This window comes from Hyperolius riggenbachi, chromosome 6 (assembly GCF_040937935.1).
Source record: "Hyperolius riggenbachi isolate aHypRig1 chromosome 6, aHypRig1.pri, whole genome shotgun sequence".
Taxonomy (NCBI): domain Eukaryota; kingdom Metazoa; phylum Chordata; class Amphibia; order Anura; family Hyperoliidae; genus Hyperolius; species Hyperolius riggenbachi.
Window position 1 is genome coordinate 318096085 of NC_090651.1, and position 24915 is coordinate 318120999.

At 45.2% G+C, this 24915-nt stretch overlaps 1 protein-coding gene across 3 annotated transcripts in view; it reads left to right on the top strand.

Moving 5' to 3' along the window:
* LOC137521709 (galactoside alpha-(1,2)-fucosyltransferase 2-like) overlaps positions 1-24915 on the top strand; it is a 169231-nt gene that overhangs the window by 80521 nt on the left and 63795 nt on the right. For 2 of the 3 annotated variants that reach the window (XM_068241351.1, XM_068241349.1), the window contains exon 3: positions 8027-8127. The gene's annotated coding sequence lies outside the window, so the exon portion shown is untranslated. Of the gene's footprint in view, positions 1-8023; positions 8128-24915 lie in introns of all 3 variants that reach the window. The other variant, XM_068241350.1, reaches the window with a different exon arrangement.

The window sequence follows — 24915 nt, forward strand, 5'->3', positions numbered from 1 at the left end:
ATTATCACATTATTTACCTAATTGTGCCACTGTGAATATGAATTGACCGCAGAGACCCCCAGGTAAAGCATATGCCTATTAACCACTTCCCGACCGCCTACTTCATATTGGCGGCGGCAAAGTGGCAGCCCCAGGACCACGTAACGCAGATTGGCGTCAGGTCCTGGGGCACTCTCTGCCCGGGGATCGCGCGCTGGGATGCGCGCGCATCCACCGGCAATAGGCTCTGCCCACCCGCGACGTCAACCCGCCGGCGGGTTGTTAACCCGACGATCGCCGGATAGGAAGCGTATAATACGCTTTGTAATGTTTACAAAGTGTATTATACAGGCTGCCTCCTGCCCTGGTGGTCCCAGTGTCCGAGGGACCACCAGGGCAGGCTGCAGCCACCCTAGTCTGCACCCAAACACACTGATCTGCCCCCCCCTGCCCCCTGATCGCCCACAGTACCCCTCAGACCCCCCCCCTGCCCACCCCCCAGACCACCATTTGCACACAATCACCCCCCTAATCACCCATCAATCACTCCCTGTCACTATCTGTCAACGCTATTTTTTTTTTAGTCCCTAAACTGCCCCCTGCTCCCTCCTGATCACCCCCCCACCCCTCAGATTCTCCCCAGACCCCCCAGACCCTCCCCCCCCCCCCTGTGTACTGTATGCATCTATCCCCCCTGATCAACTGTCAATCAACTGTCAATCACCTGTCAATCACCTGTCAATCACCCGTCAATCACCCCCTGTCACTGCCACCCATCAATCAGCCCCTAACCTGCCCCTTGCGGGCAATCTGATCACCCCCCCACACCAATAGATCGCCCGCAGATCCGACATCAGATCACCTCCCAAATCCATTGTTTACATCTATTCTCTCCTCTAAACACCCACTAATTACCCATCAATCACCCATCAATCACCCCCTATCACCACCTGTCACTGTTACCCATCAGATTAGACCCTTGCGGGCACCCAATCGCCCACCCACACGCTCAGATTGCCCTCAAACCCCCCCTTATCGATTCGCCAGTGCATTATTTACATCCGTTCTTCCCTGTAATAACCCACTGATCACCTGTCAATCACCCCCTGTCACTGCCACCCATCAATCATCCCCTGTCACTGCCACCCATCAATCAGCCCCTAACCTGCCCCTTGCGGGCAATCTGATCACCCACCCACACCAATAGATCGCCCGCAGATCCGACATCAGATCACCTCCCAAGCGCAGTGTTTACATCTATTCTCTCCTCTAAACACCCACTAATTACCCATCAATCACCCCCTATCACCACCTGTCACTGTTACCCATCAGATTAGACCCTAATCTGCCCCTTGCGGGCACCCAATCACCCGCCCACACGCTCAGATTGCCCTCAGACCCCCCCCTTATCAATTCGCCAGTGCAATATTTACATCTGTTATTCCCTGTAATAACCCACTGATCACCTGTCAATCACCCATCAATCACCCCCTGTCACTGCCACCCATCAATCACCCCCTGTCACTGCCACCCATCAATCAGCCCCTAACCTGCCCCTTGCGGGCAATCTGATCACCCACCCACACCAATAGATCGCCCGCAGATCCGACATCAGATCACCTCCCAAGTGCAGTGTTTACATCTCTTCTCTCCTCTAAACACCCACTAATTACCCATCAATCACCCCCTATCACCACCTGTCACTGTTACCCATCAGATTAGACCCTAATCTGCCCCTTGCGGGCACCCAATCACCCGCCCACACCTCAGAACGCCCTCAGACCCCAGCCCTGATCACCTCGCTAGTGCATTGCTTGCATCTATTTCCCCCCTCTAATCACACCTTGAGACACCCATAAATCACCTCCTGTCACCCCCTAGCACACCTACCCATCAGATCAGGCCCTAATTTGCCCCGTGTGGGCTCCTGATCACTCGGCCAAACCCTCAGATCCCCCTCAGACCCCCTTCCGATCACCTCCCCAGTGCATTGATTGCATCTATTTTCCCCTCTAACCGCCCCCTGAGACACCCATCAATCACCTCCTGTCACCCCCCTAGCACTCCTATCCATCAGATCAGGCCCAATACATCCTGTCATCTAAGAGGCCACCCTGCCTATGACCGGTTCCACAAAATTCGGCCCCTCATAGACCACCTGTCATCAAAATTTGCAGATGCTTATACCCCTGAACAGTCATTTTGAGAAATTTGGTTTCCAGACTACTCACAGTTTTGGGCCCGTAAAATACCAGGGCAGTATAGGAACCCCACAAGTGACCCCATTTTAGAAAGAAGACACCCCAAGGTATTCTGTTAGGTGTATGATGAGTTCGTAGAAGATTTTATTTTTTGTCAAAAGTTAGCGGAAATTGGATTTTTATTGTTTTTTTCACAAAGTGTCATTTTTCACTAACTTGTGACAAAAAATAAAATCTTCTATGAACTCACCATACCCCTAACGGAATACCTTGGGGTGTCGTCTTTCTAAAATGGGGTCACTTGTGGGGGTTCCTATACTGCCCTGGCATTTTAGGGGCCCTAAACCGTGGGGAGTAGTCTAGAAAACAAATGCCTCAAAATGACCTGTGAATAGGACGTTGGGCCCCTTAGCGCACCTAGGCTGCAAAAAAGTGTCACATGTAGTATCGCCATACTCAGGAGAAGTAGTATAATGTGTTTTGTGGTGTATTTTTACACATACCCATGCTGGGTGGGAGAAATCTCTCTGTAAATGGACAATTGTGTGTAAAAAAAATCAAAAATGTGTCATTTACAGAGATATTTCTTCCACCCAGCATGGTTATATGTAAAAATACACCACAAAACACATTATACTACTTCTTCTGAGTACGGCGATACCACATGTGTGACACTTTTTTGCAGCCTAACTGTGCTAAGGGGCCCAAAGTCCAATGAGTACCTTTAGGATTTCACAGGTCATTTTGAGACATTTGGGTTCAAGACGACTACTCACGGTTTAGGGCCCCTAAAATGCCAGGGCAGTATTGGAACCCCACAAATGACCCCATTCTAGAAAGAAGACACCCCAAGGTATTCCGTTAGGAGTATGGTGAGTTCATAGAAGATTTTATTTTTTGTCACAAGTTAGCGGAAATTGATATGTATTGTTTTTTTTTTCACAATGTGTCATTTTCCGCTAACTTGTGACAAAAAAAAAATCTTCTATGAACTCACCATACCCTTACGGAATACCTTGGGGTGTCTTCATTCTAAAATGGGGTCACTTGTGGGGTTCCTATACTGCCCTGGCATTTTAGGGGCCCTAAACCGTGAGGAGTAGTCTAGAATCCAAATGCCTCAAAATGACCTGTGAATAGGACGTTAGGCCCCTTAGCGCACCTAGGTTGCAAAAAAGTGTCACACATGTGGTATCACCGTACTCAGAAGAAGTAGTATAATGTGTTTTGAGGTGTATTTTTATACATACCCATGCTGGGTGGGAGAAATCTCTCTGTAAATGGACAATTGTGTGTAAAAAAAATCAAATAATTGTCATTTACAGAGATATTTCTCCCACCTAGCATCTGTATGTGTAAAAATACACCCCAAAACACATTATACTACTTCTCCTGAGTACGGCGGTACCACATGTGTGGCACTTTTTTGCACCCTAAGTGCGCTAAGGGGCCCAAAGTCCAATGAGTACCTTTAGGATTTCACAGGTCATTTTGCGACATTTGGTTTCAAGACTACTCCTCACGGTTTAGGGCCCCTAAAATGCCAGGGCAGTATAGGAACCCCACAAATGACCCCATTTTAGAAAGAAGACACCCCAAGGTATTCTGTTAGGAGTATGGTGAGTTCATAGAAGATTTTATTTTTGTCACAAGTTAGCAGAAAATGACACTTTGTGAAAAAAAACAATTAAAATCAATTTCCGCTAACTTGTGACAAAAAAAAAAATCTTCTATGAACTCACCATCCTCCTAATGGAATACCTTGGGGTGTCTTCTTTCTAAAATGGGGTAATTTGTGGGATTCCTATACTGTCCTGGCATTTTAGGGGCCCTAAACCGTGAGGAGCAGTCTTGAAACGAAATTTCTCAAAATGACCTGTGAAATCCTAAAGGTACTCATTGGACTTTGGGCCCCTTAGCGCAGTTAGGGTGCAAAAAAGTGCCACACATGTGGTATCGCCGTACTCAGGAGAAGTAGTATAATGTGTTTTGGGGTGTATTTTTCCACATACCCATGCTGAGTGGGAGAAATATCTCTATAAATTGACAATTGTGTGTAAAAAAAATAAAACAATTGTCATTTACGGAGATATTTCTCCCACCCAGCATGGGTATGTGTAAAAATACACCCCAAAACACATTATACTACTTCTCCTGAGTACGGCAATACCACATGTGTGGCACTTTTTTGCAGCCTAACTGCGCTAAGGGGCCCAAAGTCCAATGAGCATCTTTAGGCTTTACAGGGGTGCTTACAATTAGGCACCCCCCAAAATGCCAGGACAGTGAACACACCCCACAAATGACCCCATTTTGGAAAGTAGACACTTCAAGGTATTCAGAGAGTAGCATAGTGAGTCCGTGGCAGATTTCATTTTTTTTTTGTCGCAAGTTAGAAGAAATGGAAACTTTTTTTTTTTTTTTTTTTGTTACAAAGTGTCATTTTCCGCTAACTTGTGACAAAAAATAAAATCTTCTATGAACTCACCATGCCTCTCACTGAATACTTTGGGATGTCTTCTTTCCAAAATGGGGTCATTTGGGGGGGATTTGTACTATCCTGGAATTTTAGCCCCTCATGAAACCTGACAGGTGCGCAGAAAAGTCAGAGATGCTTGAAAATGGGAAAATTCACTTTTGGCACCATAGTTTGTAAACGCTATAACTTTTACCCAATCCAATAAATATACACTGAATGGTTTTTTTTTATCAAAGACATGTAGCAGAATAACTTTCGCGCTCAAATGTATAGGAAATTTTACTTTATTTGAAAAATGTCAGCACAGAAAGTTAAAAAAGTCATTTTTTTGACAAAATTCATGTCTTTTTTGATGAATATAATAAAAAGTAAAACTCGCAGCAGCAATCAAATAGCAGCAAAAGAAAGCTGTATTAGTGACAAGAAAAGGAGGTAAAATTCATTTAGGTGGTAGGTTGTATGACTGAGCAATAAACCGTGAAAGCTGCAGTGGTCCGAATGGAAAAAAAGGCTCTGGTCCTTAAGGGGTTTTATGACTGCAGTCCTTAACTTATTGTTAGCATTAGGTCTCTAGAAATATATTTGTACGCCAGGGAATTATGGGCCAGATATGGTTGTATTGTTTTTAATTGGTTTTATTTTTGTGGCTGGTTATTAATAAAGATTTGTACATTTACTTTTTTTTGCTTCCTTATCCAATTTGATCGCTCTTTAGTTATAATTATTATATGTCAGGTGGTTGTTGAGTCTCTTGGGTTGTTACACTAAGGAGGTTTAATAACCTAATGTAATGTGGTAAAATTACAATGACCATTTTGCTTCAGGCAAAGGTAACCGAAAACATCTCTTCTGTAGTGAAAAACAGTCTGTCATTGTTTTTGAGCCCTGGCAACCCAAAGAATATAATTGGCTTTCTTTAGGGAAGTGCGTTAGCCGTATAGGACAGGAGAATCCCTCAGAACAATGCGAGGCATGTTGTATGGATAATGTGCACTTTTACAGTTACAGTGCAGCATACTTGTTATGTATGCATGCTACTATGCTAGTCCTTTCCCCTTCGGTGAGATCCTGCTTTTATGCCCCACTGCGAAACTAGCCTTTATGGTTCCTGCTGGTCATGTGACTCATAGTTCATGGTCAATGAGATGCAAATCATTCTGAGTTGATGCAGAATTATGCAATTTATGGCAATTTTTGTAGCTTAAAAATTCCGACTCTTCTTCGTTCAATTGGCCTATTTTCAAGCATTCTTTAAAAAATTGCATAATTCTGCATCAACGGGGAATATTTCGCAACTCATTGACCCATTCCTAGTGAAGGTCAGAAAATCAGCACCACGGTCAGGACTCTGGTCCAGTGCACAACACCAAAACCCTCTAGCAAATCTGCAAAACGCTAGAGGTTTATGAAGCAGATTTCAGAGCGATTCTCGGCATGTTTAGAGACGTTTTCTAAACATGCCTAGCGTTTTTGGAGCGTTTTTGTGTAGCACATGTCAAATATTGTTACAGTAAAGCTGTTACTGAACAAAAACGCCTGGAAAACCGCTCTGATCTAGCGTTTTCCAGAGCAGTTTTCCACTTTCCTATACTTTAACACTGAGGCAGAAACGCCTCAGAAATCTAAAAAAATGCTGCAGCCCCCGAGTTTGCATTTGTGGAAAAAACGAACCGCTCTGGTGTGCACCAGCCCAAAGTCAGGTTCATACTGAGCCCATCAGCAGGAAGTGGTTGGGAGCAGAAAATACATTTTCTCAGAAGCCATTTACACAGGTCAGGCTTTCTCAACCAGGGTTCCTTGAGTACTCTGCAGGGGTTCCCTGGCATTTTCCCCCATTGTGGGGTTGGGGGAAGTATGATAGATGGCACACTATAATAGGGGGTACTGTAAAATGAAGTATTAAATTCAGAGAAATAATGAACACATTAATAAAACGCACTAGAATAAGGAGACCTTTATAATGAAGGGCACTGTAATGGGGGTGGGGACATAAACAGCCACACCAGCTATTAAAGAACGTGCCACCTGAAAAATTACTGCAGGGGTTCCTTGAGATTAAAAAAAAAGTATTTGCAGGGTTCCTCCAGGGTAAAAAGGTTGAGAAAGGCTGACATGGGTAGTACAAAGGTCATCTTTGAAATGGAAACTATGTTCTTCTCCTGCCTCACACATGGGCCATCCCATGGCACTTCACAGCTTGCAGTGGTGAGTGCATGGCCCTTTTCTATTCAAAGAGGACCTGAAGATAAAAAAAAAAAACATTTTCACTTACCTAGGGCTTCTGCCAGCCCTCTGCATCGTCCTGTGCCCGGCCCGCTGTGGCTCACTTTCACTTCTGGCAGTTGCCATCCACTACGCCGCACGTTCCTCATTCGGGATCCCATTGCCAGGAGCGTACTGCACAGGTGCAGTAGAGATTTTCTCGTACTGAGTCTGCGCAGGACGCTCCTGGCCATGGGAGTGTGTACGGGAATGCGCTGTGGCCAGGACTGCTCTAGCATAGTGGACTGCAACTGTCAGAAGCGAAGGGGAACGAAGGTTCTTTTTGTAACTTTGTAATCCCTGGGGGTACCAGCACTGTGGTCTGCACAGGTGGAGGGAAGCCTCTGGATTATCCAAAAGCCTGCTTCAGACTGCATATTGGAGGCTGCACCACCAAAACCAGGCCTTCGGGGATTACCGCCTTAGTATGCGGTAATCCCCTTCTGGCCGGGATCCACTTCCTGTCTTAGAGATAAGGAAGTGCATGGAAGCGTATTGTAAAAATATGCTTCCGCACGCCAACATTGTGGCAATCCCTGCGTCCTCCTAGGCTTACATGACTTTCGATCCGCCGCACGGCGTCAGAGGTCACACGGTAGATCGGCGCCTTCCAACGCATGCTGTATGAATGCATCCATAGGCTTTCATTAGCATAGCTCTGAGGTGCGGTAAAATGACCCACCGCACTGCGCCAGTGTGAAAGGGTCCAAAGGCTTTCCTCCACAGAGGTAAGTATCCCAATTGGGCACTCCTTTGAATAGCGCCGAAAGTAGAAAGGGGTGCAAAATAACAGTAATATCTGTAATTTTACTGATATTCTATTATCTACTTTTCGTAGAATATAATTTTTTTCCCTTCAGGTTTCCTTTAATGTACCCATTTCATTTGCCAGGCTTAGGTAAAATATCATACTTACTATACTACTGATATTAGGCAGAGAAAAGAGCAATAAACCTGAAGCCAGTTTCCGCGTACCTGTTTTTTTTTTTTTCTCCCTGAGTCTTGAATAGAGGCAGTAAAAGGTTGCCACACCCATTATGACTGAAGCTGGCTGTTTAGGTAATTTGTCAAAGGTTTACTCACACCCTTTTCCTTATCCCAGCAGGTGATTATGGTACAGGTGCTCTGTTCCTGCTCTGGCTGCCTAGAAGACACATCACAGAGGACAAACGTCTCAGGAAAGGATGAAGCAACCTATTGCAGCAGGTGGGTGAGATCACATATACAGTATGTCTGCCGATCAGTTACTGAGCCCAGTGTTTGAGCATGGTTACATATCCACCAGCCATGCTTCAAAAGTCCCAACAGCAAGTTTATAAGTAAACCGGCTGTTACCTAGCGGGCCCTGCATGTCTGTTCTTACTGCTGTTTGGATGTCAGACCACAGAAGCAGACTTTGTCCACAATGTAATGGGCAAAGGTTTCTCTGAGATCTTGCGGTGAAAGGTTTATGGATTTTACACAGGGTGATTGTGCTACTTACTGGAAACTACATGGCTGCTGGATTTAAAGTATTTTTTTTAGAAATGAAAGGAGACCTAATACATGTCAAACTGCACTGACGAGTCAGATCAGCTGAAAAGTAACCTGGGCAGGTGCCTAGGGGCTGATAACTTTCCAGGAGCTTATTTGCTATTACATCCCTCCTATCTCTTACCTTACCAAAGTGGCAAGCAAAGGAACCAATGCTTTTACCTTGCTCAGAAGGGATGGTCAATAAGATGCAAACACTTCTGGGCCAAAGGAAACTACTGGAGCATTTGATTGGACAATTCCTTTTTTGCCTTTATCCAATAGGTTGCCAAAAAGGTACCAGAAATCCTGGAAAGGAAGTCTAACCATGTAATGACCCTCCCCCACCTTCAGTGGCATTCACTGACCTCAGCACCAATGGAGAGGTAGGAGAACTGTCATGTGGGACAGGCCACTTGTATGGTCTAAAGCCTGGTACACACCTTCAGTTTCGATTGGCCACGAGGTGGTAAAATTGGCCAGTCATTGTCCAATCAAAATTGTGTACCAGGCTTAAAGATGGCCACTTTTTTTTCAATTTGAGAATTTCAATAATTTTTTTTTTTAGATTGGTAAGATTTTTTCGAATGTTAGAATCCATGTATCACACACCCGTGTAGTGTTGCGTGGTCACACACGATACTGTTTTTCAGTTCAGTTTCACCGCTATTCAATGAAAACTATTAGTTGTACGGAGTAATTGAACTTTTTTTTTTTTTTATGCAACTGAGAAAACTGATGGAATTTCCTGTTTTTGTTTTTGTTTTTTTTAGATAGGAAGTTGGAAAATTCAGACCGACTTTACCAATAATTGTATGGTGTGTGATTGTCAAATTGTATTCAACCAGAATAAATTGTATTAACCATTCAGTACATACCAAACTTATTGTTTGTATGAGCAACAAAAAGTATAGAATGATGTTGTGTTCATGTATGTACAGTATATGTGATAATGTTTTTTTTCTTTTTAAGCAGCAGTAGAGTGTTGTACCGTGTTAGCCATCAGTAAAAGCAAGAAGTTGTGAATCAGGATGGTATCCTCCTGATTCAAAACTAATGGCTTTTTAAGAAAAGATAAATTGTATGGTGTGTAATGTGAAAATAATATATACGGCAAAGTGAATTTTGGCTAGAATTTTAATAAAATGTAACTGTATTGTACTTGGTTTATCTTAAAGAATATATCTGGGAATTAAAAAAAAAAAATTACTCGCCTGGGATTTCTTCCAGGCCCTAGAAGTCTCTTAGGTCCCACGCCGCGTTTCTGCTCCAAGGCAGGCCTCCACTCTCCCCTCCAAAAGATGGCGACTCGCGGCCGGGTTGGAATCTTCAGCTCCTGTTTGGCGCTTGCCTCTTGTTGCCGGGAGCGCTCTGCGCAATTCAATTCAGGTCTCGGCGACGGGAGAGCAATGACGAGAGGCGCACGGCTTGCCCACACATGTGGATCCTGACTCGGCCGAGGTGATCGCAGGAAAAATTCCGGTTGCACTGAGATGGTGCAGAGTCAGGATGTGCACATTCCGAAACAGCTCAGTCATCCTGCGGCTTTAGACGAAGAGGGAATCTTCCTCCTTTACCGTACAGAGCCCTTTCTTCAAATAATACATGTGTTCACATACTTATGAGATGTACATTCTCCCAGAATGAAATGCACAACAAATTACTTTTTCTCATCTCATACTGTTGCTTAGTAAGGCTCAGAAAGGTTTTGGACTAGTCCATCTCCTCATGGGAGGTTCTCAGTCTTTCCATGGAAAGGATGTATACAAAGATCATGGGTGGCCTCCCTACTGGCTTGCACACTATTTTGGCAACTGGATTGAGCAACTGTCATTCAGTAAGTGTTTTTGAAAATACTTAAAACCTTAAGAAACCCCCACAAGAAGATGGACTAGTCCAAATCATGTCAGATTTGTACTACCTACTTTTAGTGGCAGCGATGTAGAAAAAAATGTAAGTGCATTTTACTCTGTATACACATGCATTAAAAAAAAGTATATCTATATATATATATAATGTGTAAGCCTGAAGAGAGGTCAAAGAAGGTGGCAGGTGGGTCCCTGACACCCACTAGGCCCCGTGCACCTGCCTAGGTTGCCTGGTGGATGATCCTGCTCATATATAGATATAGATATAGAGAGAAAGAGAGATATATAATTTTCTTAGCTGTATATAACATGAACAAATAGAATTACTTATTTTTTACAATATTCATTTATACGTTATTAAAGTGAACCAGAGACGAAGCACCCTCATGTATTTTATCGTATATACAGTATCAGTGGGAACATTAGAGGAAACCCTCTACCCTGCTCTGTTTCATTCTTCACTGTTCAGCTTGCTTGTTATCAGCCCTGATAAAATCCCTGACTGAGCATTCAGTCTGGCTTTGCACAGGAATCATTATAGCTGAGTCATTATAGCAGAGTCAGAAGGGGGCAGGCTTGGGCTTGAAAAGACATCAGAGAAAACTCAGCTATAATGATTCCTGGGTAAAGCCAAACTGAATTCTGGGCAAAGCCAATCTGGGATTTTATCAGGGCTGCTAAGAAGCAGGCTGAGCAGTGTAGAATGAAACCGAGAGCAGGGTAGGTGTTTTTTTTTTTTCTAATGTTCCCACTGATATATATGGTAAAATACATGAGTGTGCTTCGTCTCTGGTTCACTTTAAGTCAATGTTTGCTCATTGAAAAATCATACCTCATCTCTATTTACATTCTCAAAGGGACCAATCAAATTTAGATGTGTGTATGTGCTCAAAGGCCTGGGAACCACTAGCGGTGCTTGGCAATGGATTGCAGAGCACTCGTGATTTCCAAAATCGTGGAAGTCCACAATTTTGACCGCCTTTCCCGGAGCGATCACGATTTGGCTCTGCAGCCATTGATGTGATCTCTTAGGTATTGCTCCCAAAATGCAGTAGTATGCATCACTGCGAGTCTGAACGAGTCCTGATACCTGTGTGTGTGTGTGTGTGTGTGTGTGTGTGTGTGTGTGTGTGTGTGTGTGTCAAGATGTTGTTTACATGAGTAGCCAGTGACCACCTTTCATCCCTTCCTACTGCATTGAAAGTGTTCACTTATTTCTGTTGGATCAACTGGCCAGTGGCAGAGGTCTCTCTCTCTCTGTGTTCTACAGGCTGGGGTTGTTTGGCAGCTTAAAATTACAGTTTTCCCAACTACTACAGTAAGTGACCCACACACCAAGCCAAATCATCCACATGTCATCTTAGGCAATTGCCTAGGGCCAGGGGAGAGACTAGGGGCCTAGTTGATGCTAGCTCGCAACAAAGCATACCAGGAAAAACAAACAGGTGGATATCAAGGGTGGGTGCAAAGTTGTTACTTGCTAAGGCCCCATTCCTCCTTAATCTGTTTCTGTCCACACCAACCAGTTTAGCCACCTGCCAGACATAAGTGTAGTCTGCAGCCTTCTGAATCCTGTACACAGCGGATAAACCTGTAATGACAATTATATAGGGAGGTTATCAGACAGAAAAATCGGCACCAGACCAAACAATGAGCCGTTGACTTGTGGCATTCTTTAACAACTAAAAAGGAACTCTTGCAATGAGACATCTGAATGACTTAGCAGTGTTCCCCAACCCTGTCCTCAAGGCCCACCAACACTGCATGTTTTGTGTAAATCCACAGAGGTAGTTAATAGCTCTGCTGAGAGACTAATTGCCTCACCTGTGCATGTTTGTGATTTCTGCAAAACATGCACTGTTGGTGGGCCTTGAGGACAAGGTCGGGGAACTGTGACTTAGACACTGAAGTGAAAAAAAAAAAAGTATAAAAAACCCTTAGTTTTAAGCCGCATCTACACGCGTAGATGCGGCGGCGATGTTCCTTATCAATCGAGCCGCATCAGCGCCGCCGCCGATTCCCTGCTCGCTCCCCGTGAGGGGACAATGGTGGGGACGAGCGGGGAATCGAATCCGGCGCACGCATACCTCCCAACTTTTTGAGATGAGAGACCGGGACACTTAAGCCTCACCCACAACCACACCCCCTGACACACCCCTAGTCAATCATATTATTATGCGGTGTGTGGGATGCGGGTATAAGATTGTCTCTCCCTCCCTTCCTCCGCATGTGGCCCCCAGTGTCCCCCTGTATGCAGAGATAACAGCGCAGCGGAGTGGGCAGTCTTACCATTCATTCTCGCATCCCGGGCATCTATCTTGCTTCAATCTACTTCCTGTGACATCACAGGAAGCAGGAAGCGGAGAAGACCAGATGCCCGGTACGTGAGGAAGAATGGTAAGACTGCCCGCTCCGCTGCGCTGTTATCTCTGCATACAGGGGGACACTGGGGGCCACATGCAGAGGGAGGGAGGGACAATCTTATACCAGACCCGCATCCCACACGACACACCGCATCCGCCGGCTGGTGCCTCGATCCTTTCTTCACCTCCGTTGCCTGCCGGGACACAAGGGGGGGTATCACGGGACAGCGGGACCCCTCCCCCAACCCGTGACCGTCCCGACGAAATCGGGATGGTTGGGGCCCCTGCGCACGTGCGGCGAGCAGGGAACGCGGCGGGGACGCAGAAGAGGTGATCCGGCGGCTAATCGAGCTCATCTATACGTGTAGATGAGGCTTTAGGGCCTTTTAACACAGGCACTCAAGGTTGTCGTGCTTAGCCGATGCTAAATCCATCTCATCTGTTGGCATATCCCGGTGCATGCAGTGCGGTGCAGAAAGAGCATGACCAAGGTTGCTTCCAACACCTCTCACCCTTCCAACACAGTCTTCCAACTATTGCCTTCAGGGGGTGGGATACCGGTCTGTTGTAACAAAAGCGTCCAGGCACAGGAACAGCTTCTCCTCTCAGGCAGAACAGTAGTCGAAATTACATAAAAAATAAAATTGCTTAAATTCACTTATAAATGATTTAGTCAGTGTTTGCCCATTGTAAAATCTTTCCTCTCCCTGATGTCTGAAATGTATCACAGACCGCAACAAGTATATCTGGTTTCCCAGAATGCTTTGGTGGGAGGGGAAGGATGCCACGTAAAGCCTAAACTGAGCCTCATTGGGAGGGCAGGGCTACATACCAATATACAGCAATACATGTCTATAGGTGTGCATGAAAAAAGGGCGCAGTCACAAAATGGCCCGGCTGGATAAAGAAATGGCGCCGGTGGATAATGAAATCTCATAACCATAAACATCGTTGTCAAACTTGGTTAACGATAAATACCATTGTAAAAACAGACAGCAATTAATAATGAAAAGATATTAACGTTAAAAATTGATACATAATTCAACAATACAGCTTAACCCAACCCTACCCTCGCACAGAACCCTCACCTGGTGGTGCCTAAAACTAACCCCCCCCCCCCCTCGGTAGTGCCTAACCACCCCTGGTGGTGCCTAACCCTAACCACCCCCTGGTGTTGCCTAAAACTAACCGCTACCCGAGTGGTGCCTAAGCACTCCCCTTGCTGGTGCCTAAACCTAACCACCCCCTCTGCAGAAAAACATAGATACGATAATCTCTTTGATAATGTAAAATTTGTACTTACAAACAAAATAGTACGACCGCAACTAGAACGTTGAGAGCTTCTAAAACGATAACATACATCAAAAACTGTAATGTTCTAATATTAACGATATTTATTGCGGCACAATTTTTTCAGCTTTTTTTTTTTTTTTTTGCTGTATTAACGATAATTGCCTTAGAGTCTATGGCGGCGCCCCTTTTCATCCACTAGCCGCCGGCGCCCTTTTTTCGTGCTACCATCTATAGAAAGAAAGTGTTTCTGATGCTGAACTAGGATTTTTATCGGAATAGTGGGCATCCTGAATAATTAACTGCATTCTATTATATGTGGTTACTGTTCCTCTTTAATGCAAAACCAGTAAACCACACAATTTAGTCAGCACAATCCCCAATTCTGAGAACTGAGAATGAACCCTTCTCATCCTGTTTACCACTATTTTATCTTATATACTGTCCTTGACTTGACATATGTTTGCTGTCTGTCCATATTGTCTGTGCCAAGTCAAATTCAATTCCTTGGAAGTGCATACTTAATTAGCCAAATAGTTATTCTGATTCTAACGCGTGTGGTAACAGGTACAAACAGGCACACTTTGCAGGTACTATATGCATTGAGCCACAGGTGCACAGTGCTTTTCCCCTCTGTTGTGTTGTAATTCTGCTTTTGCAGAATATGTAATACAACACCCGACTGTGAACGTAGCCATGTCAATCACTGAAATTATTATTATTATTGCTTTATAAAGCGCCAACCTATATCGCAGCGCTGTACAAAGTAGCAAACCACAAACAAACATGGGGTGTAAAATAATACGGACGATATACACCAATATGCAAAATACAGAATTGTTACAAGATACAGAACTGCTAATTACAGTGACAAAAGTAACATAAATAAAATGTGTTACAAATTCCAAGACACAAAAGGTGAGAGATCCCTGACCTTGCAAGCTTATAATCTAAATGAATGGGGAGAACAGGAGGAGGGGAAATATATAATATTCATACCTAGAGGCGGTGTGTTTTAGGTTATCTATAGGAGTACAACTAGACCAGAGGTGAAAGTCCTAAAGTAGAGCGTATGCTTGTCGGAAAAAGTGAGTTTTGAGGGCACGTTTAAAAATGATTAAAAGTTAGTGAGTGACAGATGTGTTGTGGAAGGAGAATCCAGAGGAGGGGTGAAGCTCGTGCGAAATCTTGTATACATGAATGCGAGGAGGTGATTTTAGAGGAGAACAAAAGGTCATGTGCAGATCTGAGGTTGCGGTTGGGTTGGTATCTGGAGGGGTGAAAGTGAGGAGATGTACAAAGGAGATAGATTGTGGAGAGCTTTGTAAGTTAGGATGAATAAAGCTCAATCTACACGATACGATTCTTTGTGCGGATCAATTAGGATTCTATTTACGATCCGATTACATCCGACATGTCCGATCGGGATTCGATTCAATTTGATTTGCCATTGTTATGCAATGGCAAATCGAATTGAATCGAAAGAGTTTGAACTGGATCCTCAGGTTAATTGGTAGCCAATGAAGAGCTAAAAAAAGGAAAAAAGGGGCACGGGTGGAATAGGAAATCATAATAAATGATAAAGAGAATTTTCAACTGGAAGCCAAAAATATGTTAATAAGTATAGTTTTAAAATAGATGGGAAATGAAAACAAAAGGATATTTAGTTTAAAAACCATTTCATTATTCAAAAATACAGCTTAACCTAACCCTACTCTCACACAGAATCCTCCCCTGGTGGTGCCTAACCCTAAGCCCCCCCCCCCCCCCCCCCCCCTGGTGGTGCTTAATCCTAAGGCTTAGTTCAGATCATTCAGCGCAGATGGCTGTGCGATCGCGACGCAACGCGTACAACCACACGCCATCTGCGCTACTATGCGCTGCAGATCCCATTCACTACAGTGAATGGGATCTGCGCTGCGATTCCCGAAAATGCATACAGCAGTGCGATAGTGCATCGCACTGCTGCGCAGCGCATATGATGGGAACGGTAGAAGGGCTGTGTATGCCCTTCTACCGTTCTTGCGTGATGCACACTATGCGCACTGCCAAAATGCGCACGGCAGCGCATAAAGTCTGAACGAGCCCTAAGACCCCCATCTCCCGGTGGTGCATAAACCTAAGAACCCCCCCCCCGGTGGTGCTTAATCCTAAGACTGTCCCTAGTGGTGCTTAACCCTAAGACCAACCCTGGTGGTGCTTAACCCTAAGACCCCCTCTCCAGCTGATGCATTACCCGAAGACCCCCCCTCGTGGTGCCTAACCTTAACAGCCCCCAGTGGTGCCTAAACCTAAGACCCCCCTTCCCGGTTGTGCCTAAACGTAACCACCTCCCCCCAGCACGAACACCCTTCCTGAAGCCTAACCCTAACCATCTACCCCCTCCCCCTCTGCACAAACACCCTTACAATCAAAAAAACCATAACATTTAATAGGTAAAATTTGTACATACAAAAATATGACAAACTATAACGTTGCAAGTTTCAAGACCATAACATATTTCAAAAACTTTAATGTTCTAATGTTGAAAACAATATTTATCAGGCACTCAAATTTCTGCTTTGGGTGCCGTATTAACAAAATTTGCATTAGCGCCTATGGGGCGTTCAAATCGTCCTCTAGCTGCTGGCGCCCAAATTTCCAGCTTCCCTTACCAGAGAGGAGCAGCAGAGGAAGAGCCGGGACAAGGTCCTCCAGCACCCAAGGCTGAGACACCAAAGAGCGCCCCTCCATTCCTCCCACCCCAAGCTGTCACACTCTGATTGCTACTAGACTAAGAGGCGCCCCAGGGCTCCCAACACCTTAATCTCTAGTTATCTGACTTGCAGTCACTGCCATGTATCCCCTTTTCTTATTTCTCACTGTTTCATACACAGTAGGGGAATGATAGCTGAGTGAGTTGTGCGCCCCCTCCTACACTGCGCCCCGAGGCTGGAGCCTCTCTCGCCTTTGCCTCGACCTAGCCCTTGACACAATCATGGCTCTATTTGCCTTTTATATTTGCACAGAATATGAATTCTTCAGCGTTGCTGTCAATGCAAATTGAATGTAAATCTGTCAGAATCACATACACAGTAACCCCAGAATAGGATATATGGGACCAAGTATTGAGATGGTCAGAAGATGATCGATGTTATCCATCCTGATATCACTCCACTTACCTGTATTTGGTGTGAGATGCACCAGGCCCAGCACCCGCTTTGTAGTGCACAATGCAATACATACAATACAATGTAAAGCTACGTGCTGTTCAGCTGCACTTACAATGCCTTATATTTTGAAAGTCAAATAAGTCCTATTGAGACAATATTCCAGGCAAACATATGTCAATGCACTCTATCACCGTACAATGCATGATAAAAGGACTGTGACGGGAAAAGTGAACTTGACCTACGTTTGTTTTTTCATGCTGGTTCTTTGTCTTCATTACTTTCATGAGCTGAAGGAAATGGCAGCGAAGAATAATGAAATCTGAGACTTTTGAGTATTTTAAAGTGAACCCGAGGTGGGGTTATGACAATGAAATCACAGAGGCTGGGTCTGCTTATACAGCCCAGCCTCTGTTGCTATCCAGATCCCCCCTAAGCCCCCCCCCCCCCCCCCCCCGCGCGCTCTGCGATCACCCATAAATCACAGCCGCACTGCCGACACACAGCGGGCTGTCTTTACCTCTGTACTGTCAGTCTGCCGCTCCCACCGCCTCCTGCATAGCTCCAGGCCCCGCCCGCGCCACTTCCCTCCCCGCTGATTGGAGGGAAGGGACGCGGGCGGGGACCAGAGCTATGCAGGAGGTGGAGGGGAGAGCCGAGACTGACAATACAGAGGTAAACACAGCCCACACAGCGCGGATGTGATTTATGGGTGATCACAGAGCGCAGGGGGGGGGGGGGGCTTAGGGGGGATCTGGATAGCAACAGAGGCTGGGCGGTATAGGCAGACCCAGCCTCTGTATGCGGATTTCATTGTCAGAACCCCACCTCGGGTTCTCTTTAAGTATTTATATAACACCAACATCTTATGCAGCGCTTGTACAGAGTATATTGTCTTGTCACTAATGTCCCTCAGTGGCTCACAATCAGGTCCCTACCATAGTTGTTGTTTTTTTTTTTGTTCTTTTCTATAGTCAGGGGCCCCAATACCAGTCATTTGCTGCAGTTCAGACCTCCATGGTTGCTGGCTGGAACTTTTCAGACGCCTCTGTCGGTGCCCTTCCTCCTGCAGTTCAGACTCGTACACACAATCTGTACTCGCCTACAGGACTGTTGCCTGCTGGGATCGGGACCCACTTCCTTTGGGTGACAGTTCAAGGCCGACTTCTGTACAGATGTGGCGCTAACCTAGAGACTAGAGATGCATCTGTTGCTATGGAGAGAGGCTGCGTGGTACCAAACTGAATGGCAGGTGGCATTAGTAAGAGAACAATGCACATGGGGTGAGTTGGATGTTGCTAAAATCCAACTTCAATCAGATTTTTAGGCAATGTGGATGCGGGGGAGATTTAGGCTTCCCTACACACACTATATTCTCACCTGTGATAGTCTTTATCAGTAGCCCCAGCTAAGTTTTTAAGGGTAGGTTCACACTAGGGTATAGCGGGGTGTTGCGCCAGACAATAGTCGCTTTGCTAATGTAATGCAATTAATGTAATGCAATGTACTGTACTGTGTTCTCTTGGGCATGTTATCACAATGCGACAGATCCGTCAGCATAACACAAGGCAAGCTGTCACCTTGCAGTACTGGGTCCCTGGTTTAAATCCCAGCCAGGGCGCAATCTACATGGAGTTAGTATTTTCTCCTGTGTGTTGGTGGGTTTCCTCTGGGCACCCCAGTTTCCTCCATCATCCCCAAAACATACAGATAATTTGACTTCCCCTAAAACTGATCCTAGACTATGATGGATATATTATTATGTTAGAGATTAGATTGTGAGCTCAGTTAAGTCACAAGACTATATATTCTGCACAGTGCTACAGAGGATGCAGTATTTAAAGGGGCACTATGGCGAAAAATTGTAAAATTTTAAAATATGTGCAAACATAAACCAATAAGTACAATTTTTTTTTCCCAGAGTAAAATGAGCCATAAATTACTTTTTTCCTATGTTGCTGTCACTTACAGTAGGTAGTAGAAATCTGACAGAAGTGACAGAATTTGGACTAGTCCATCTCTTCATGGGGGGATTCTCAGGGATTTATTTATTTTCAAAAGCACTTTTTAGTGAATGGCAGTTGCTCTGTCCAAAAACTGTGTAGGGAGCAGGGAGACTGGCCAGCATCATTGTTTAAATACTTGGGGAATATCTTTATAAAGAATAAAAGCCTTGCTGAGAATCACCTATAAAGAGATGGACTAGTCCAAAACCTGTCGCTTCTGTCAGAATTCTACTACCTACTGTAAGTGACAGCAACATAGGAGAAAAGTAATTTATAGCTCATTTTACTCTAGAAAAAAACGTATTTCTTATTTGTCTGTTTGCACATATTTTAAATTTTACAATTTTTCGCCATAGTGCCCCTTTAAATACTGAAATCATTAAAAAAATAAAGAGAAGAAAAAAAGCACTAGAAAGAACAAATTTGTTTAAAATGTAAACCTGCGCGTTGCGCTTTTGCAGAGCAATTCTGTTTTTTCACTTCCTGACGTCGCTATACAAAGCGCTTTTTCAAACGCTTTGCGATTTCCCTATACCTTCCATTGAGGCAAATCACCACGAAGTTGGTACAGGCAGTGCTTTGGTGAGCGGATTGTAATTGAACCGCTCATATGTGAGCACTCTCATAGGGAATCATTGCACAAGCACTTTTAGGGCGCTTAAAAAAAACCAAAAGCGCTCTTAGTGTGAACAAGCCCTCAGTGCACAAAAAGTTAGCAAGCTCAGCACATGGAGTTCAGATAATCTGTAAAAATGTCCAGTCTTTAAAGTGGACCTGAACTCTTGCACAGGACACAAGGAAAACAGAGAAATATGCACCCTGTGTGTTTTTTTTTTAGAAGGGAGAGCCTGTCTAATTCCCCCTTATCTGTAAGTAATCACAAGTGTAATTTGAGCTCTCAGCTGTGTCAGCACAGAAATTTGGCAGTCTCAGCAGACACCACTAATATGTAAACACAGGATGTTAACCGTTTCTCTGCTGCCATAAAACCAGGAAGTAGACACACTTCAGATTTATTGCAGGAGTTCCATATTTTTTGTTTTGTTTTTTTGCTGCACCTTTTATATTTGCAGGGTAAACCTGTGTTGCGTTAAGCTAATCGGAGCAAAATTTCTGGAAAGGCCACAAAGACCTGGGCCTTGGGCGGCTACAGCAAAAGTTGGCTTCTGGACATGAAATTGGGGATGCTACATATGGAAGAGAAAGCTGAAAATTGGGGAGCAACACCTGAAAAAAGGGGAGCTGATGCTTAAAGAAGCTGTACATGAATGTTATGTATGGAAAGGGGGCTGCTGTAAAGATCTGCTCTGCTGTCTGCACAGGCAGACAGCTGTTTGACCATTCTTTAGGTCTGAGTGCTGCAGGCCTCTGGAAAAGAGACCTGTCTTCACTATGCAAGTTGCAGAGTTGCTCTGCTGGTGAGGAATTTGCATCTACTTGTCATGCAAATTGCCTAGCTACTTCCTCTGATGGCTTGCAGTATAAAAACCATTTCTTCCCAGAATTCCCTGCTGGTCATTATGGTTTGTCCCTGCTAACTTACCTGGAGTCTCAGCCTCTGCTTATTGTTTGCTATATTGCTATCTTCGTGTAGTTAATTCTTGGGGAGTGCTCCTTGCATTCCTATTTAGTGCAGTCAGCTTGTGTATATTTGTACTGCCTATTCTGTCTTGTCTTGTCTGTGCGATTGCACTGACGCCAGCGGTTGGCGATAGTGAATCGTTCTGTCTTGAACTTAGATCGCATTTGCCCTAGCGTTAGAGGCGGTGGATCTTTCTGGACTGTATCTTGGAGTATAACCTTGGCTGCGGTTGCTGCTTGTTGCTCCTTCTGTCTGTCTTGTTGTGTGGATCGCACTCGCTCTTGCGGAAGAGCAGTGGATCCTTTTCAGTCCTGTTCCTGTGTGTGGATCGCACTTGCTCTTACAGAAGAGCAGTGGATCTGATCTGTCTTGTTCCTGTTGTCGGTTTGTCCAGAGTAAACGCTTGCTGTTGCCTAAGGTAAGGCAACCGATTAGCAAGCGTTTCTGTTATTTGTTTGTTTGTGTTTCTGGGTACACTGGTTAGTTAGGGTGGCATGCTTATCACTGGGCGCCTAACAGCGGCGATCGTGTCTTTAAAGCGTTCGCTGTTGCGAATGAGTGCGGAGTTCGCGTTTAGCTAGCGTTTGTTATTTTCTATGACATTCTGATCATTGTTATTTGCTATGTCTTTCTTGCTACACTTGTGCTCTGTCTAATTCGGTCTTGTGTCACTATTGGCAATCGCCACTCTTGCGATTGCGTTTCCACTTCGGTTCCGTTGTTGTGTGTTCACCGTCGCTGGGTGGCGACTAGATTGGTGGACAAACATACATTTTGTCTCTGTGCTCTCTCTCTTTAAGGGCTATCTTGCCCTGCATTGTTTCAACTCGTAAAATTCTCAACTGGCATCTGTGGCCGTGCAGAGGCTGTGTTCGTCTGCACTCCATCTGCCGGTGGGAATTGCCCTCTATAGGTGCATTGCACCCAAGCTGGGTTCTGTCAAATTACACGCTTGTGGAGGATTTCCGCAGTGTCAGCGCGCATCTTGTGCACTGACCACGGAAATAATTCCGCAATCGTTACAGCTGCACATGGAATGGGAGGGGTACTGCTGCACATTGGCACACTTGCCCTCAGGGCAGTAAAAGTATAAAATCGGCCTTGAACCTGATCCTTTTCTAACTGCTCTCTGACAAACTAGCATCTATTAACCATTTCAGCCCGCGGGTATTTTTCACCTTACGGACGAGAGGAATTTTCACATTTCAGCTCTCCTCCCTTTGATTCCCCAATAACTTCATCCCTACTTATCACAACCAAATGATCTGTACTTTGTTTTTTCCTCCACCAATTAGGCTTTCTTTGGGTGGTACATTATGTTAAGAATTATTTTATTCTGAATGCATTTTACCAAGAATAATACGAAAAAAAATGGAAAAAAAATAATTGTTTTGCAGTTTTGGGCCATTATAGTTTTAAAATGCATGCTACCATAATCAAAATCCACACATTTTATTTGCCCGTTGGTCCCGGTTATTGCAACATTAAAATTATATCCCTAGTATAATGTATGGTGACAATATTTTATTTGGAAATAAAGGTGCATTTTTTCAGTTTTATATCCATCACTAATTTTTAGCCCATACATTTATAATAATATCCCCTTTTAACATAAACCTATTAAACATTTTTATTCCCTTAACACAGTAGGTGTAGTTTTACTATTTGGCCACAAGATGTCCCCATTGAGTACTTCCTATTTACGTTCAACACGTACGCAATAGGAAACAATGTGTTGCTACAATGTAACTTCAGTGGAAGCCTTCAATCACGGTGGCCTGCGGGGAGATTAATGAATGGGAAGTTTGCTCCCATTCATAAATCTAACGATCGGCAGCTGAAAATCAGCGGCGGAGGGGGGGGGAGGGAAGTGCGGAGCCTCTATTTAAGAATAAACACTGTTTTTGAACAAAAACAGTGTTTATTCTCGGTGGACGAGAACGGATTGGCTTAGGGGACTTGCGTCCCCTGCATTCAATCCCCCCTGTTGCCGGTAACGGCGTGATCGCAGGTTTTTGCATGAACGATCACGCACACAGCCCCCCAAGCTGCAGGAAAGGAACTATCGTCCCTGCGGCTGTAGCAGCTGCCGCTGCGGACGGAAGGCTCAGATCCCAGTGGCAGAAATGGTTAAAGATACATCAGTAAACTCTTGTTAGAACACAAGCTATTTCCTAGTCATGGTAATCTGCCTCCTCTGACTCTCTGACCCGCAGCCAGTAACATGCAGGTCAAGCATTGCAAGAACTTCATTTAAACCTTAAGTCCAAACGCCTGACTTTCCACTGATCATCTAATGTTTACAGTAGAGCTATTAAACACTAATAAGATTTCAGCATTGCTTCTTGCTTCATACATTAGCAACGTACAGCAATTCAGACTGATTACAATGTTGTAAATAGACTATTGTTATCAAACTTTATTTAAAAAACGCTAACATATAGCATCATAAACAAGTGGGGATTGCTATAGCCTTTGGCTATCATTTATAAAAGCAGTGCGATGTGTGCCAATTCATAAACCTTTTGACAGCTGCGGTAGAAATGTGGACATTTTCCGAACTGAGTTGTCGGTAACATGAGGCTGAGTTGTTTTAATGAGCCGGCTGATTAGTTACATTCCTGGTTTCCGCGCAGAGACCGCATTACAATAAAAGGCAGCCCCAACTTCCCTTTAGATGTGCCTTTTCTTTTCTTTTTTTTTTCTTTTTTTTTTACTGCCTCTGACAGCCCTGAATCTTCTCTAAATCTGTCTATTAGTATTTCTAAACAATCTATGTAATTGCCAAAACTTTGGAAAACTTCAAGAAAATTTACACATGCAGGCTTTCTGAAGTGAAATACAGGCCCGTTTCTAGGGCCGTGCGGGGCGTGCCGCTGCCCGGGGCGCTGTTGGGAGGGGGGCGCTATAATGGCGGGGGGAGCCGGAGCCACGGGAGGGTAGCCCGACCTCTCCCTCCCTCTCCCGGGCCGCCCTCCCTGCTCCCCCCTCAGATGCATAGTCAGTAAGCAGGCAGGAAGCGCTGTTTACAACTCACCTGCCTGGCTCCAAGCGCTGCTCTCTCGCCGCCGGTCTCCTCTCTCTGTATACATGCTGATATACACGCTGCTTCCTGTTTAGCCGGAAGCAGCGTGTGTATCAGCATGTATACATAGAGAGGAGACCGGCGGCGAGAGAGCAGTGCTTGGAGCCAGGCAGGTGAGTTGTAAACAGCGCTTCCTGCCTGCTCACTGATTATGCATCTGAGGAGGGTGCCCGGGAGAGGGAGGGAGAGGTCGGGCTGCCCTCCCGTGGCTCCGGCTCCCCCCTCCATTATAGGGGACAGCTACCTATCTAACCTATCCTGGGGGCACCTACCTAATCTAACCTACGCTGGGGGGCACCTACCTATCTAACCTATACTGGGGGGCAGCTACCTAATCTAACCTACACTGGGGGGCAGCTACCTATGTAACCTATACTGGGGGGTACCTACCTATCTAACCTACACTGGGGGGCAGCTACCTATCTAACCTACACTGGGGGGCAGCTACCTATCTAACCTACACTGGGAGGCAGCTACCTATCTAACCTACACTGGGGGGCAGCTACCTATCTAACCTACACTGGGGGGCAGCTACCTAATCTAACCTACACTGGGGGGCAGCTACCTATTTAACCTACGCTGGGGGGCACCTACCTATCTAACCTATACTGGGGGGCAGCTACCTATCTAACCTACACTGGGGGGCAGCTACCTATCTAACCTACACTGGGAGGCAGCTACCTATCTAACCTACACTGGGGGTCAGCTACCTATCTAACCTATACTGGGGGGCAGCTACCTAATCTAACCTACACTGGGGGGCAGCTACCTATCTAACCTACGCTGGGGGGCAGCTACCTATCTAACCATACTGGGGGGCAGCTACCTAATCTAACCTACGCTGGGGGGCAGCTACCTATCTAACCTATACTGGGGGGCACCTACCTTATCTAACCTACACTGGGGGGCAGCTACCTATCTAACCTACACTGGGGGGCAGCTACCTATCTAACCTACACTGGGGGGCAGCTACCTAATCTAACCTACACTGGGGGGCAGCTACCTAATCTAACCTATACTGGGGGGCACCTACCTGTCTAACCTATACTGAGGGGCACCTACCTATCTAACCTATACTGGGGGGGGGGGCAGCTACCTTTCTTTCTAACCTATACTGGGGGGGCAGCTACCTATCTAAC